Source organism: Lepisosteus platostomus, chromosome 5 (assembly GCF_059453375.1).
Source record: "Lepisosteus platostomus isolate fLepPlt1 chromosome 5, fLepPlt1.hap1, whole genome shotgun sequence".
NCBI classification, from domain to species: Eukaryota; Metazoa; Chordata; class Actinopteri; order Semionotiformes; family Lepisosteidae; genus Lepisosteus; species Lepisosteus platostomus.
In genome coordinates, this window is record NC_142615.1 from 65,719,133 (window position 1) to 65,734,269 (window position 15,137).

At 47.5% G+C, this 15,137-nt stretch overlaps 1 non-coding gene across 1 annotated transcript; it reads left to right on the forward strand.

The window, feature by feature from the left end:
- The first annotated feature begins 5,037 nt into the window (after positions 1-5,037).
- Positions 5,038-5,109, forward strand: trnah-gug (transfer RNA histidin (anticodon GUG)). Its single transcript has one exon. It is a non-coding gene; the product is annotated as a tRNA-His (tRNA).
- Positions 5,110-15,137: the final 10,028 nt, after the last annotated feature.

Genomic DNA, 15,137 nt, shown 5'->3' on the forward strand with positions numbered 1-15,137 from the left:
CAATCAGGGACTGGTAATACCACGTGGGTCTCCAATGCCCGCCAAACTCTCAACCAATCAGCACACATCTGGGTCTTGATCAAAAAGGAAGCGCAAGCTCAGTTCTGGGCTCTCCTTGGCCATTTTCGCGCATCCTCAGAGACAATCACGTGACAACTGCTGTTGTCTGCAAAAGGACTTGGACTTTGTTCTAAGCGCGAGGCCGAGGATCCCGTACGTACTCAGAATTCTACCAACGTGAATGCTCCGCTTGATCAATGGCAGCCTACAGTTGGACCCTCGTCGACAACCTGAATAGCTTATTCAGAAGCAGCGCTGGACCGGGAACGAACCAGTTTCTTCCCAGGCAAAAGAGTGACTTGTGAGGACTCGCGGTCACACTCTGTGCATAGAGGCTTTCTACTAGCCAGCCGGACTGCTGGTAGATCCCCTCGGAGCAACGACTGCCCTGCGCGCCGCAGTCAGATTCCTCTGCCCGTCCTACTCCGAGCTGCACCTCGACTGGTTGGCCGGTAGCCAGAGGACGCCGACACAACGCCCATTGGACAACCGCTGCAACAGAGGCTGCAACAGAGCCTGTCAGCTGGTTTGGTGTTCGTGCCGGGAAATTCCAAATCCAAACACAGTGGATAAGTAAACCCCATGTTCTACATTGCGTCTCGAGAATTTAATTGTACCTCAACACAAGTTGTTATCAATTTAATTCATGAGTAATGTATTTACTTCCGAGTTTAGAGTAACAGTGGGTAATAACACTGATTGGCGATTTGGTAACCGAACGATGTATACTGACATATATTCTCTGTTGTGTATCTCTTTGTGTTTGCATCTCTTCGAGATTATATACCTTGTATATTGATAACCCTCACAGTAAGGTCTGCCGCTTGTATCCAGGCAGACTAGTATATGTTTGGTGCACAGTTTATATTAATAAATGTTTCTCGTGTATTGAACCCGTGTGTGTGCGTTGTTAGTTGTTCTGACGATTGATTTTCTAAAAGCCCCAACGAACAACCTTGTGATTACTGCTACAATTGATAATTGTCTCAGTAAACCCATCAAACCACTACAAAGCTCAACCTCTCATGTTTGAGCTGTAGCCATCAAAGTCTTTAACGAAGATATTACTAATAGTATTAATAATGAATGACCTTGGACAAGCTGTAAACTCAAAGTATTGCCCTGGTCCACATTCTTTTTTTCATTGACCGATTTTGTAAAAGTAACACCACAGCATTTCGCAATCACACATTTGTTTCCAATCATGCAAAGTACAGTAATTTTTGAGAATTGATTCACCACGCCTTTCACATGCTCATAAAAGAGATTGATTTAGGAACATAACATATTACTGTATGCAAACTGTACTGTATACAGTATGTATATGTATATTTAATGTCTTAACTGTGCCCGTTTAAGTATTGAATATTTATATGGAATTTTACCACTGAAGGGAAATCTTAGTACCTGAACATAAAAAGAATAGGAGCATACTGTAACGCGTGTGAAGGCCATAAACGATATTAATTTTGGAACTTAAACATACAGTATATGGCTGGTCTCGGTACTTTAAAGAAAACATACACACCAGTATTCCATTTCTCCCTAAACATTTTAAGCATCGAAGTCTTTAACTAACGCGATACCGGAGTCAACAGGCATACTTTTAGAATTTGATTAAAAGGGAATATAATATGGAATCGCGTATCTAAAGAAATTAGTAACGATATAATTATATTCATGTACCGCAACACAAGAATAGTACACGCTGTACATTGTCTGTTGATAATGTTTCTGTAGTGCCTTTTCAGAATTCTGGGTGTGACCTTGCTGGTGGTGCTGTGGGTTAGGCTCCTGACTTCCCTGTTGCAATGTCTGTGATCAAATCCCACTGAAGCCATGACTCTTCCTTTATAACAAACATTTCTTTGAAAAAATGAAACGTTTCCCTTGGTCAGAGATTAAATAAAACCTCACTCGCACCAAACAAATTTATATTTCTAAATATAAATATTTCAAAATATCACAACATGATCGAATTTAAGTCATTTTAATAACAATTAATAGTCACCTAGTGGTAGTGGTAAAATTCCATATAAATATTCAATACTACAACGGGCACAGTAAAGACATTTACTGTAAATCTTTCTACGACCGACCAACGGACCACGAGTGCCCCTGTCGGTCAACCAATCACGTACCGCGGTGTTTTGCGTCAATTACCTCCGGCACTTTGAATGGCTGCATCTGTATAACATCTCCAAAAAATAAACACACCGGGCTTTGAAGAGAGGCAATTCATAAGAGCTGGAGAAAGTGTAATATTTGTGTGCGTCAGCAGTGAAACTGCATGTTGATTGATGGAGGGCTGAGCGGGGAATAACGGTTGCTCAGGGTCACAGGTCATAGTGAATTTAGGAGCTAACTGGTTCGGAGTTACAGGTTAAATAATAAAGAGTTTGTTCGAGTGTCACATCTTCGTCCTGGGTTCTTAATTTTTACACTATACGTGTAGGAGAAACAAGACAGTGTGTGTGTGTGCCCAGGTAATTCTGGGAGACAGATCGAATCTGGGCTAAAAGAGAGGGGGCTTAGCCCTCTTCCATTTGCTACTTCAAAGTTGTACAACCCATTTGTATCTGCTAGGCCCTGGTGAATTGCTGCGAAATGCTGAAATAACCTCTAGGCTCCTTGGTTGTCATTTCGTCAAACGTGCGTTTGGTACAAGAGTGCATGAAGGCACCGGAAATACATTGGGAACAAATGACCGGTCGCTCAAGACCTCTGTGAAGTACAGGAGCGTGCAAAACAAGGCTGTTTCCACCCAGTCTCGAACCAGGGACCTTTCGCGTGTTAGGCGAACGTGATAGCCGCTACACTACAGAAACCTGCAGGGACTGCTGCTGGTGTCTCGCTTGCGTTTCGGGCTAAGAAAGGGACGCGTCACTTTAGGAAGGGGGCGCTGGAGAGAGGAACAAAGGGCGCGATGAAACAAAATGCCGAAACCCAGGATCAAACCAGGGACCTTTAGATCTTCAGTCTAACGCTCTCCCAACTGAGCTATTTCGGCGGTGCGCAGAGCCCACAGCCACCTGCTCCAGCCTTCCTGTGTTGCGGCATGAGCACACCAGGAGTAGCGGGAGAGTGTTGCAGTAACGTCACTCAGAAGGAAAGCCACCCAGGTGCGCCCTCTGAGCTCTGTCCAGCGCATCTTCCTCGCATGGACAATTAGCAAGAACAGAATGACACCCCATGGGTGTCTCATGACCACACCTTAGGTTGTGACACCTGCAGGTGTGAGGGGTTGCCGGGCTACTTTGGAGCAGAGCTTGGGCGGAGGGGGGGCGGGAAAGCAGACAAAGAGGTGACACCTCAAGGTCTGCACGATCACAGCTCTCCGCCGCCCCAGGCTTCCGCTCGATAAGCTACTGGACACACCCGCCCCTCCTCACACAGACCGTGGAAAAGCCCCCGAGTGGGAGGGCTCTCTCTTCCTCCCAGGAGCTCTTGGACACGACGCACAGACAGGGCGCGGGGAGCCGCCGCCTGCAAACACGGCTCCAGGCAGGACTCTGCTCCGCAGGAGCCGCAGAGCAGAGGAGATGGGGGCAGCTTAGCTCCTGTGCAGAGACCTGAGCTGTTGTTGCTGCGGACGCTGTCTTTTCTGTTCTCGGGGTAGGAGTGAATGTTGAGTTGCCCTTAGCACGGGTGTGTGTGTGTGCGTGCGCCCTGGTGATTCTGGGAGACAGATCGAACCTGGGCTAAAAGAGAGGGGGCTTAGCCCTCTTCCATTTGCTAGTTCAAAGTTGTACAACCCATTTGTATCTGCTAGGCGGCGCAGTCGTCGTGCACAAAGAACGCTTTGAAAAGCGTCAAAGGCAAGTCATTCCAAGTTGGTCGTTTGTGTTTTCCGTTCAGACGCGAAATGCTGAAATGATCTCGGCTCCTCGGTTGTCATTTCTGCTCCATAAAGGAAGCACAGCACGCGTCGGCTTCCACCACGGTGGGTCGGGACACGATGCCGGGGGTCGGAGAGAGCGATGTCTTCCTCGTTAGTATAGGACCTGTCACCTGTCCCCCCCTGTCACGCGGGAGACCGGGGTACATCAGGACGCGCATTGAAGTGAAAGCAGGATGCGCTGCGACATGCACTGTGCAGATCCCGCCACACTAAGAGGTGAGTGGGTCTGTTCGATCACAGCGCTAGGCGAATCCCCAATCCCCTTTTGTGCGTGGCGACAAAAGAAGGCTGTTTCCGCCCGGGGACCTTTCGCGTGGGAGGCGAACGTGATAACCACTACACTACGGAAATGGTGGTAAGACGTGCCCAGCGGCCCAGTGCTGAGCTTCGCCAATGCAATTCAGCTGCTTCCAGTGCCTTTATTGGAGTGCGCTGGTGGACCGTGCTCTCTCTCCAGAGACCAGCATGCCTGTCATGGACGGAGCAGGAAAGGTGGCGCCACATTCTACGGCCCTCTCCACGCAATCGACGAAATCGGGCTACTGAAGTGGAGAAAATCGCCTCTCCAGAAAGTGCAAATATCATCTTGGAGAGTATAAATCCTATTGCCAAAGGTCAGCTCTGTCTACCAGAGTAACCCTCCCACCTCCTGCAGCGACGATCAGCTCGTCTTACACACGAAAAGTTTCGGTTGGAAACAAGCACCCCCTCTTCTCTCACGTTTTGCACGTTCGAGTAGTTTTAATGCGGCTCCTTCTTACACGGTGCTGATCTTTTGGAAAGCAGGAGGCAAAACCAACACGTTCTCATACCGGGAGTCGAACCCAGGCCGCGTGGGTGAAAACCAGGAATCCTAACCGCTAGACCATATGGGAGCACACACCCCCGCTGTTCCCGGCATCATGCCAGCAAACTACATAAATATGAGAAAACACGCAAGAGAATTGTCACTCAGAGTGTCGAAGGGTCGATGTATACTGGGGCTCAGTTGAAATGCAACGTCAGGACTTTTCCGAATTATGTCACACGAAGAGAGCACAGCCTTTTCCACCCTGCTGCATGTGTATCAGTAACTTGCCGTGATCGTATAGTGGTCAGTACTTTGCGCTGTGGCCGCAACAACCCCGGTTCGAATCCGGGTCACGGCAGAATAGGGGCGTCTGCTTTTACTACTTGCACGAATGAAGGCAAAAAAAAGCCAATCGATGTGAACGAACGGCGCTTTACAGAGGAGTACTGCCTGACTGGATCGTTGATGAACGACAGAGGCCACTCCGACCTCTTCTCGGTTTTCTTCAATGACTTACTAAGGATCTTCTTCACATTCGCCCATGCAGGGGAAGCCAGTTACACCAAAGCAAACGCAGGAAAGTGCATTTCAAGCAGAGACCAGGAGGGACTTGTTTACACCGAGAGTGGTCGGAGAATGGAACAATGCGCCCAGCCCTGTTGCTGGAGCCGATTCTTGATGAGATCTTGGGATCACTAAGAGGCCCCCGCTGGATGCTAATCTTTCTGTTGTTCTTGCAGGTCCTGCGCTGCTTTTGAGCCGACAGAGCTCGTCCTGGTCTGTCGGCACAGCCCAATTGCAAATGATCGGCTCCGCGTACAGAAGGAAAGTGCGTTTGGTACAAGAGTGCATGAAGGCACCGGAAATACATTGGGAACAAATGACCGGTCGCTTAAGACCTCTGTGAAGTACAGGAGCGTGCAAAAAGAGGCAGTTTCCGTCCGGTCTCAAACCGGGGACTTTTTCGCGATACGTGATAACCGTTGCACTACTGAAACAGTAAGAAAAGGGGCCCACCGGCAGTGAATATTCAACTTCATTGCATTACTGCTCCCAACCAGTTGATATCAATTTAATTCCTAAGGGTTATGTACTTGTTTTGAGTATCTAATGTAGAAGTTGTAAACAAGTTCAATTACGAAATGGTCTAAATGAATGATATACCGAACTTATGTCCTCTTGATATGTGTAACTCTTTGTAACTGAATGAATTTATATCTTTTGTATTCTGATAACCCTTACGATAAGATCTGTTAGGTTTACATGCATATTCTATATATTAATAAATGTATCCTCGTGTATTAGTACCTGTGTGTGCGTTGCTTGATTTATATCGCATGGTTGGATTGTAAGACCATTAAAAGAATCAATTTTGTGATTTACTGCCACAAAAATAATTGTCCCAGTAAATTCCCAAACCCCTACAGAACTGGTGCCTCGTGAGAGCACACTACAACAGTGTGTGATCTCCTGTCCCAGCCTGAGGAGCAGACAGCGAGCCTGTCTCTCAATAATACTAATAATACAGTGTGTGATTCCCTGCCCCAGCCAGAGGAACAGACAGTGAGCCTGTCAATAATAATACAGTGTGTGATCTCCTGTCCCAGCCTGGGAAACAGTGAGTCAGCCTCTCAATAATTATAATACAGTGTGATCTACTGTCCCAGCCTGAGGAACAGTGAGCTTGTCTCTCAATAATAATAATACAGTATGATCTCCTGTCCCAGCCTGAGGAACAGACAGTGAACCTGTCTCTCAATAATAATAATAATACAGTGTGTGACTTCCTGTCCTAGCCTGAGGAACAGACAGTGAGCCTCTCTCTCAATAATAATAATAATACACTGTGATCTCCTGTCCCAGTCTGAGGAACAGTGAGCCTGTCTCTGAATAATAATAATACAGTGTGTGATCTCCTGTCTTGTGGAATGTCCTGTCCTAGCCTGAAGAACAAACAGTGAGCATGTCCCTCAATAATAATAGAACAGTGTGTGATCTCCAGTCCCAGCAAGAGGAACATACAGTGAGTCTGTATCTCAATACTAATAATACAGTGTGTGATCTCCTGTCCCAGCCTGAGGAACAGACAGTGAGCCTGTCTCTCAATAATAATAATACAGTGTGTGATCTCCTGTCCCAGCCTGAGGAACAGTGAGCCTGTCTCTCAATAATAATAATACAGTGTGTGATATCCTGCCCCAGCCTGAGGAACAGACAGTGAGCCTGTCTCTCAATAATAATAATACAGTGTGTGATTTCCTGTCCCAGCCTGGGGAACAGTGAGCCAGATTCTCAATAATAATAATACAGTGTGTGATCTCCAGTCCCAGCCTGGGAAACAGTGAGTTTATCTGTCAATAATAATAATACAGTGTGATCTACTGTCCCACCCTGAGGAACAGACAGTGAGCCAGTATCTCAATAATAATAATACAGTGCGTGATCTCCTGTACTAGCCTGAGGAACAGACTGCGAGCCTGTCTCTCAATAATAATAATACAGTGTGTGACCTCCTGTCCCAGCTTGGGGAACAGTGAGCCAGACTCTCAATAATAATAATACAGTGTGATCTCCTGTCCCAGCATGAGGAACAGTGAGCTTGTCTCTCAATAATAATAATACCGTCTGATCTCCTGTCCCAGCCTGAGGAACAGACAGTGAACCTGTCTCTCAATAATAATAATAATACAGTGTGTGACTTCCTGTCCTAGCCTGAGGAACAGACAGTGAGCCTCTCTCTCAATAATAATAATAATACACTGTGATCTCCTGTCCCAGTCTGAGGAACAGTGAGCCTGTCTCTGAATAATAATAATACAGTGTGTGATCTCCTGTCTTGTGGAATGTCCTGTCCCAGTCTGAAGAACAAACAGTGAGCATGTCCCTCAATAATAATAGAACAGTGTGTGATCTCCAGTCCCAGCAAGAGGAACATACAGTGAGTCTGTATCTCAATACTAATAATACAGTGTGTGATCTCCTGTCCCAGCCTGAGGAACAGACAGTGAGCCTGTCTCTCAATAATAATAATACAGTGTGTGATCTCCTGTCCCAGCCTGAGGAACAGTGAGCCTGTCTCTCAATAATAATAATACAGTGTGTGATATCCTGCCCCAGCCTGAGGAACAGACAGTGAGCCTGTCTCTCAATAATAATAATACAGTGTGTGATTTCCTGTCCCAGCCTGGGGAACAGTGAGCCAGATTCTCAATAATAATAATACAGTGTGTGATCTCCAGTCCCAGCCTGGGAAACAGTGAGTTTATCTGTCAATAATAATAATACAGTGTGATCTACTGTCCCACCCTGAGGAACAGACAGTGAGCCAGTATCTCAATAATAATAATACAGTGCGTGATCTCCTGTACTAGCCTGAGGAACAGACAGTGAGCCTGTCTCTCAATAATAATAATACAGTGTGTGATCTCCTGTCCCAGCCTGAGGAACAGTGAGCCTGTCTCTCAATAATAATAATACAGTGTGTGATCTCCTGTCCCAGCCTGAGGAACAGACAGTGAGCCTGTCTCTCAATAATAATAATACAGTTTTTGATTTCCTGTCCCAGCCTGGGGAACAGTGAGCCAGACTCTCAATAATAATAATACAATGTGATCTACTGTCCTAACCTGAGGAACAGACAGCGAGCCTGTCTCTCAATAATAATAATACAGTGTGTGACCTCCTGTCCAAGCTTGGGGAACAGTAAGCCAGACTCTAAGCAATAATAATAGTATGATCTCCTGTCCCAGCCTGAGGAACAGTGAGCATGTCTCTCAATAATAATAATACAGTGTGTGATCTCCTGTCCCTGCCTGAGGAACAGACAGTAAGCCTGTCTCTCAATAATAATAATACAGTGTGTGACCTCCTGTCCCAGCCTGAGGAACAGTGAGCCTGTCTCTCAATAATAATAACCTAGTGTGGAATGTCCTGTCCCAGTCTGAGGAACAAACCGTGAGCATGTCTCTCAGTAATAATAGAACAGTATGTGATCTCCAGTCCCAGCCAGAGGAACAGACAGTGAGCTTGTATCTCAGTAATAATAATACGGTGTGTCATTTCCTGCCCCAGCCAGAGGAACAGACAGTGAGCATGTCTCTGTCACGAACAGTTCTTTCCGGACCCTATGCGGACGACACAGTCCGACGGAGTGGGGAAACACTGGGGAAACGTCATGCAGGAAAACGGGGCTGAAGACAAGGGGGCGTGTCCAAGGTGCGCTGGTGCACGGGGAAGGTGTGGCCGAGGCGAACAATCCGAGAGAGTAGTCCTTAGGGATAATCCAAAACGCAAGGGTAAGTCCAAAACCAGGAGATCCATCAGAACAAGTTAAAAACCACGAAGGCCGGGTCGGAACCGGCGGACGGGGAACAGGAACGGGAACAGAGGTTAAAACCTTAACGGGACCAGGCGCTTCCAGGTCCCGGACTCGCACGATATGGAAATCAGATGCAGAGCCTGGATGAGCGTCAGCGCCTGGCTTTTAAGGTGGGCTGGGAATGGGAAACAGGTGCAGAGAATGAAGTCTTAAGTGAAAGGGCTGGAGCACCCTTAAGGAGGGGGAACTAATATCGTGACAGTCTCTCAACAATAATATGAAAAAAACTGTGTGATCTCCTGTCCCAGCCTGAGGAACAGACAGTGAGCCTGTCTCTCAATAATAATAATACAGTGTTTGACTTCCTGTCCCAGCCTGAGGAACAGACAGTGAGCCTGTCGCTCGATAATAATAATACAGTGTGTGACCTCCTGTCCCAACCTGAGGAACAGACAGGAGTGAGCCAGTCTCTCAATAATAATAAAGCAGATTATGATCTGCTGTCCCAGCCTAAGGAACAGTCAGGAAAGAGCAGGTCTCTCTATAATAATAATACAGTTTGTGATCTCCTGTCCAAGCCTGAGGAACAGTGAGCTTGTCTCTCAAAAATAATAATATAGTGTGATCTCCTGTCCCAGCCTGTGGAACAGTGAGCCTGTCTCTCAATAATAAAAATACAGTGTGTGATCTCCTGTCCCAGCCTGGGGAACAGTGAGCCTGTCTCTCAATAATAATAATACAGTGTGTGATCTCCTGTCCCAGCCTGAGGAACAGACAGTGAGCCTGTCTCTCAATAATAATAATACAGTGTGTGATCTCCTTTCCCAGCCTGGGGAACAGTGAGCCAGACTCTCAATAATAATAATACAGTGTGATCTTCTCTCCCAGCCTGAGGAAAAGACCGTGAGCCTGTCTCACAATAATAATAATACAGTGTGTGATCTCCTGTCCCAGCCTGAGGAACAGACAGTGAGCCTGTCTCTCAATAATAATAATACAGTGTGTGATCTCCTGTCCCAGCCCAAATGACGACACAGTGTGCCTATCTGTCAATAATAATAATACAGGGTGCGATCTCCTGTCCCAGCCTGAGGAACAGTGTGCCTGTCAATCAATAATAATAATACAGTATGTGATCTCCTGCTCCAGCCTGAGGAACAGACAGTGAGCCTGTCTCTCAATAATAATAATAATACAGTGTGATCTCCTGACCCAGCCTGGGGAACATACAGTGAGCCAGTCTCTCTATGATAATAATTCAGTGTGGGATCTCATGTCCAACTCTTAGGAACAGACAGTGAGCCTGTCTCTCAGTAATAATAATACCGTGTGTGATCTCCTGCTCCAGCCTGAGGAACAGACAGTGAGACTGTCTCTCAATAATAATAACACAGTGTGATCTCATGTCTCAGCCTGGGGAACATACAGTGAGCCTGTCTCTCTATAATAATAATATAGTGTATGTCCTCCTGTCCCAGCCTGAGGAACAGACAGTGAGCCTGTCTCTCAATAATAATAATCCAGTGTGTGATCTCCTGTTCAAGCCCAAGCGAAGACACAGTGAGCCTATCTGTCAATAATAATAATACAGTGTGTGATCTCCTGTCCCAGCCTGAGGAACAGAGAGTGAGCCTGTCTCTCAATAATAAAACAGTGTGTGATCCTCTGTCCCAGCCTGAGGAACAGATAGTGAGCCTGTCTCTCAATAAAAATAATACAGTGTGTGATCCCCTGTCCCAGCCAGAAGAACAGACAGTGAGCCCGTCTCTCAATAATAATAATACTGTGTGTTATCTCCTGTCCCAGCCTGAGGAACAGTGAGCCTGTCAATCAATAATAATAATACAATATGTGATGTCCTGTCTCAGCCTGTGGAACAGAGAGTAAGCCTGTCTCTCAATAATAATAATAATACAGTATGTGACCAACTGTCCTAGACTGAGGAAAAGACAGTGAGTCTGTCTCTCAATAATAATAATACAGTGTGATTTCCTGTCCCAGCCTGTGGAACATACAGTGAGCCTGTCTCTCTATAATAATAATATAATGTATGACCTCCTGTCCCAGCCAGGGGAACATACAGTGAGCCTGTCTCTCAATAATAATAAAACAGTGTCTGATCTCCTGTCCCAGTCTGAGGAACAGACAGTGAGCCTGTCTCTCAATAATAATAATACACTGTGTGATCCCCTGTCCCAGCCAGAGGAACAGACAGTGAGCCCGTCTCTCAATAATAATAATACAGTGTGTGATCTCCTGTCCCAGCCTGAGGAACAATGAGCCTGTCAATCAATAATAATACAGTATGTGATGTCCTGTCTCAGCCTGAGGAACAGAGAGTAAGCCTGTCTCTCAATAATAATAATACAGTGTGATCTACTGTCCCAGCCTGAGGAACAAACAGTGAGCCTGTCTCAAAATAATAATAATACAGTGTGGGATCTCCTGTCCCAGCCTGGGGAACAGTGTGCCAGACTCTCAATAATATTAATAATAATAATACAATGTGATCTACTGTCCCAGCCTGAGGAAAAGACAGTGAGTCTGTCTCTAAATAATAATAATACAGTGTGGGATCTCCTGTCCCAGCCTGGGGAGCAGTGAGCCAGACTCTCAATAATAATAATAATACAGTGTGATCTACTGTCCCAGCCTGAGGAACAGATAGTGAGTTTGTCTCTCTATAATAATAATTCAGTGTGGGATCTCCTGTCCAACTCTGAGGAACAGACAGTGAGCCTGTCTCTCAGTAATAATAATACAGTGTGTGATCTCCTGTCCCAGCCTGAGGAACAGAAAGTGAGCCTGTCTCTCAATAATAATAATACAGTGTGTGATCTCCTGTCCCAGCCTGGGGAGCAGTGAGCCAGACTCTCAATAATAATAATAATACAGTGTGATCTACTGTCCCAGCCTGAGGAACAGACAGTGAGTTTGTCTCTCTATAATAATAATTCAGTGTGGGATCTCCTGTCCAACTCTGAGGAACAGACAGTGAGCCTGTCTCTCAATAATAATAATACAGTGTGTGATCTCCTGTCCCAGCCTGAGGAACAGAAAGTGAGCCTGTCTCTCAATAATAATAATATAGTGTGTGACCTCCTGTCCCAGACTGAGGAAAAGACCATGAGTCTGTCTCTAAATAATAATGATACAGTGTGGGATCTCCTGTCCCAGCCTCGGGAACAGAGAGCCTGTCTCTCAATAATAATAATACAGTGTGTGATCTACTGTCCCAGCCTGAGGAATAGACAGTGAGTTTGTCTCTCAATAATAATACAGTGTGTGATCCACTGTCCCAGCCTGAGGAACAGACAGTGAGCCTGTCTCTCAATAATAATAATACAGTGTGTGCTCTCCTGCCCCAGCCTGAGGAACAGTGAGCAGTCCTAATAGTTACCGCTTTCCTGATTTAACTCAGCAGCTTTTATTTCGCATGAAGCGCAGGGAACTTGTGAGAACAGGTTGGGTTTGCTGTGCTCAACTGGCTCGGCGTCTTCGTGTCGTAGCGCCGCAACGGTGTGTTTTACTTCCTTCTCTTTTCAGCCCGGAAGAAACATTTTACTTGTTCCTTTTGTAGCCCATGCATGCCGACGCCTGTGTTGTGTTGTGGATTTTCTCCTTCTTGAATTTGTATTCCTCCTCCCTTTCTCTCCCTACCTCTACCTCTCCTTCTCTCTACCTCTCCCTTTTCCCCTCCCTACCTCTCTCCCTAGCTCTACCTCTCCCTCTCTCTACCTCTCCCTCTCTCCCTAACCCCCTCTCTCTCCACCTCTCTCCCTCTCCCTCGCCCTCCACCTCTCTCCCTCTCTCTACCTCTCTACCGCTCTACCTCTCTCTACCTCTCCCTACCCCTCTCTGCTCTCTCTCTCTCACTCTGGAGTTTATTTTCCAGACAGAAATCCAGCTCCGTCCCTCCTGTGGTAGATTGGTGATGCAGGATGAGAGCCCCTAACCGAGAGCACTGCAGCGGCAGGTTCTGTGGTCTGTTTCAAATCCGCCCGCGCTGAGACACCGAGGAGAAATGAAGAGCCCCAGTCGCGCTAGAAAATCACCCGGGAAAGAGACTTTCAATGTAGGAAAAAAAAGTCGTTAGTAACGGACATAATATGTTTGTTTTGTTTTTTTAATCGCTGCGATGTGTGACTAAGCTCATATGACTAAGAGTTGCCCCCTTTGTCTAGATCTGGTAAACTGCTCGTCGCTGGTGGGCCAGATCGTGTCCGCCATCACTATACTGGGGCAATAGGACCCACACAGACCGCAGGGTGAGCACCCCCTGCTGGCCCCACAGAGAGGGAGAGGTAGAGGTAGGGAGAGAGGTAGGGAGGGGAAAAGGGAGAGGTAGGGAGAGAGGTAGGGAGAGGGAGAGGTAGAGGTAGGGAGAGAGAGGAGGAGTACAAATTCAAGCAGAGGCCTGAGTGGAGCACTGTCATATGGCCCTGACATCAATCCCTCAACTCTCTGCATAAAGCAGTGTCTTATGGCCATGACATCCCACCCCCACCTTTCTCAGTGGAAAGCACTGTGGTATACCCATGACATCCCACCTCCACCGCTCTCTGCGAAAAGCAGTATCTTCAGGCCCTGCCATCCCACCCCCGCCATTCTCTGCGTAAAGAAGTATCGTCAAGCCCTGACATCCCACCCCCTCCACTCTCTGTGTAAAGCAGTATCGTCAGGCCCTGACATCCCACCCCTGCCACTCTCTGCCTAAAGAAGTGTCGTATGGCCCTGACACCCACCCCTCCACTCTCTGCGTTAAGCTGTGTTGTCAGGCTCTGACATCCCACCCCTGCCACTCTCCGTATAAAGCAGTGTCATATGGCCCTGACATTCCAACCCCGCCACTCTCTGTGTAAAGCACTGTCGTATGGCCCTGACATCACACCCCCACCACTCTCTGTGGAAAGTACTGTCGTATAGCCCTGACACCCACCCCTCCACTCATTGAATAAAGCAGTGTCGTCAAGCCCTGACATCCCACCCTCGCCACTCTCTACGTAAAGCAGTATCGTCAGGCCCTGACATCCCAACACTGCCCCTCTCTGCCTAAAGAAGTGTCGTATGGCCCTGACACCCACCCATCCACTCTCTGTGTTAAGCTGTGTTGTCAGGCCCTGACATCCCACCCTCGCCACTCTCTGTATAAAGCAGTGTCATATGGCCCTGACATCCCAACCCCGCCACTCTCTGTGTAAAGCAGTGTCATATGGCCCTGACATCCAACCGCCACCACTCTCTGCGTAAAGCACTGTCGTATGGCCCTGACATCACACCCCCACCACTCTCTGCGGAAAGCACTGTCGTATAGCCTTGACACCCACCCCTCCACTCATTAAATAAAGCAGTGTCATATGGCCCTGACATCCCAACCCCGCCACTCTCTGTGTAAAGCAGTGTCATATGGCCCTGACATCCCACCCCTGCCACTCCCTGCATAAAGAAATGTCGTATGGCCCTGACATCCCACCCCCACCACTCTCTACGTCAAGCACTGTTGTATAGCCCTGTCACCCACCCCTCCACTCTCTGCATAAAGCAGTGTCGTCAAGCCCTGACATCCCACCGCCACCACTCTCTGTGTAAAGCACTGTCGTATGGCCCTGACATCACACCCCCACCACTCTCTGCGGAAAGCACTGTCGTATAGCCTTGACACCCACTCCTCCACTCATTGAATAAAGCAGTGTCATATGGCCCTGACATCCCACCCCTGCCACTCCCTGCGTAAAGAAATGTCGTATGGCCCTGACATCCCACCCCCACCACTCTCTACGTCAAGCACTGTTGTATAGCCCTGTCACCCACCCCTCCACTCTCTGCATAAAGCAGTGACGTCAAGCCCTGACATCCCACCTCCGCCATTCTCTGTGTAAACAGTGTCATATGGCCCTGACATCCCACCCCCACCACTCTTTGCATAAAGCAGTGTCGTCAAGCCCTGACATCCCACCCCCGCCACTCTCTACGCAATGAAGTGTCGTATGGCCCTGACATCCCACCCCCACCACTAACTGCGTAAAGTAGTATCGTCAGGCCCAGACATCACACCCCCACCACTCTCT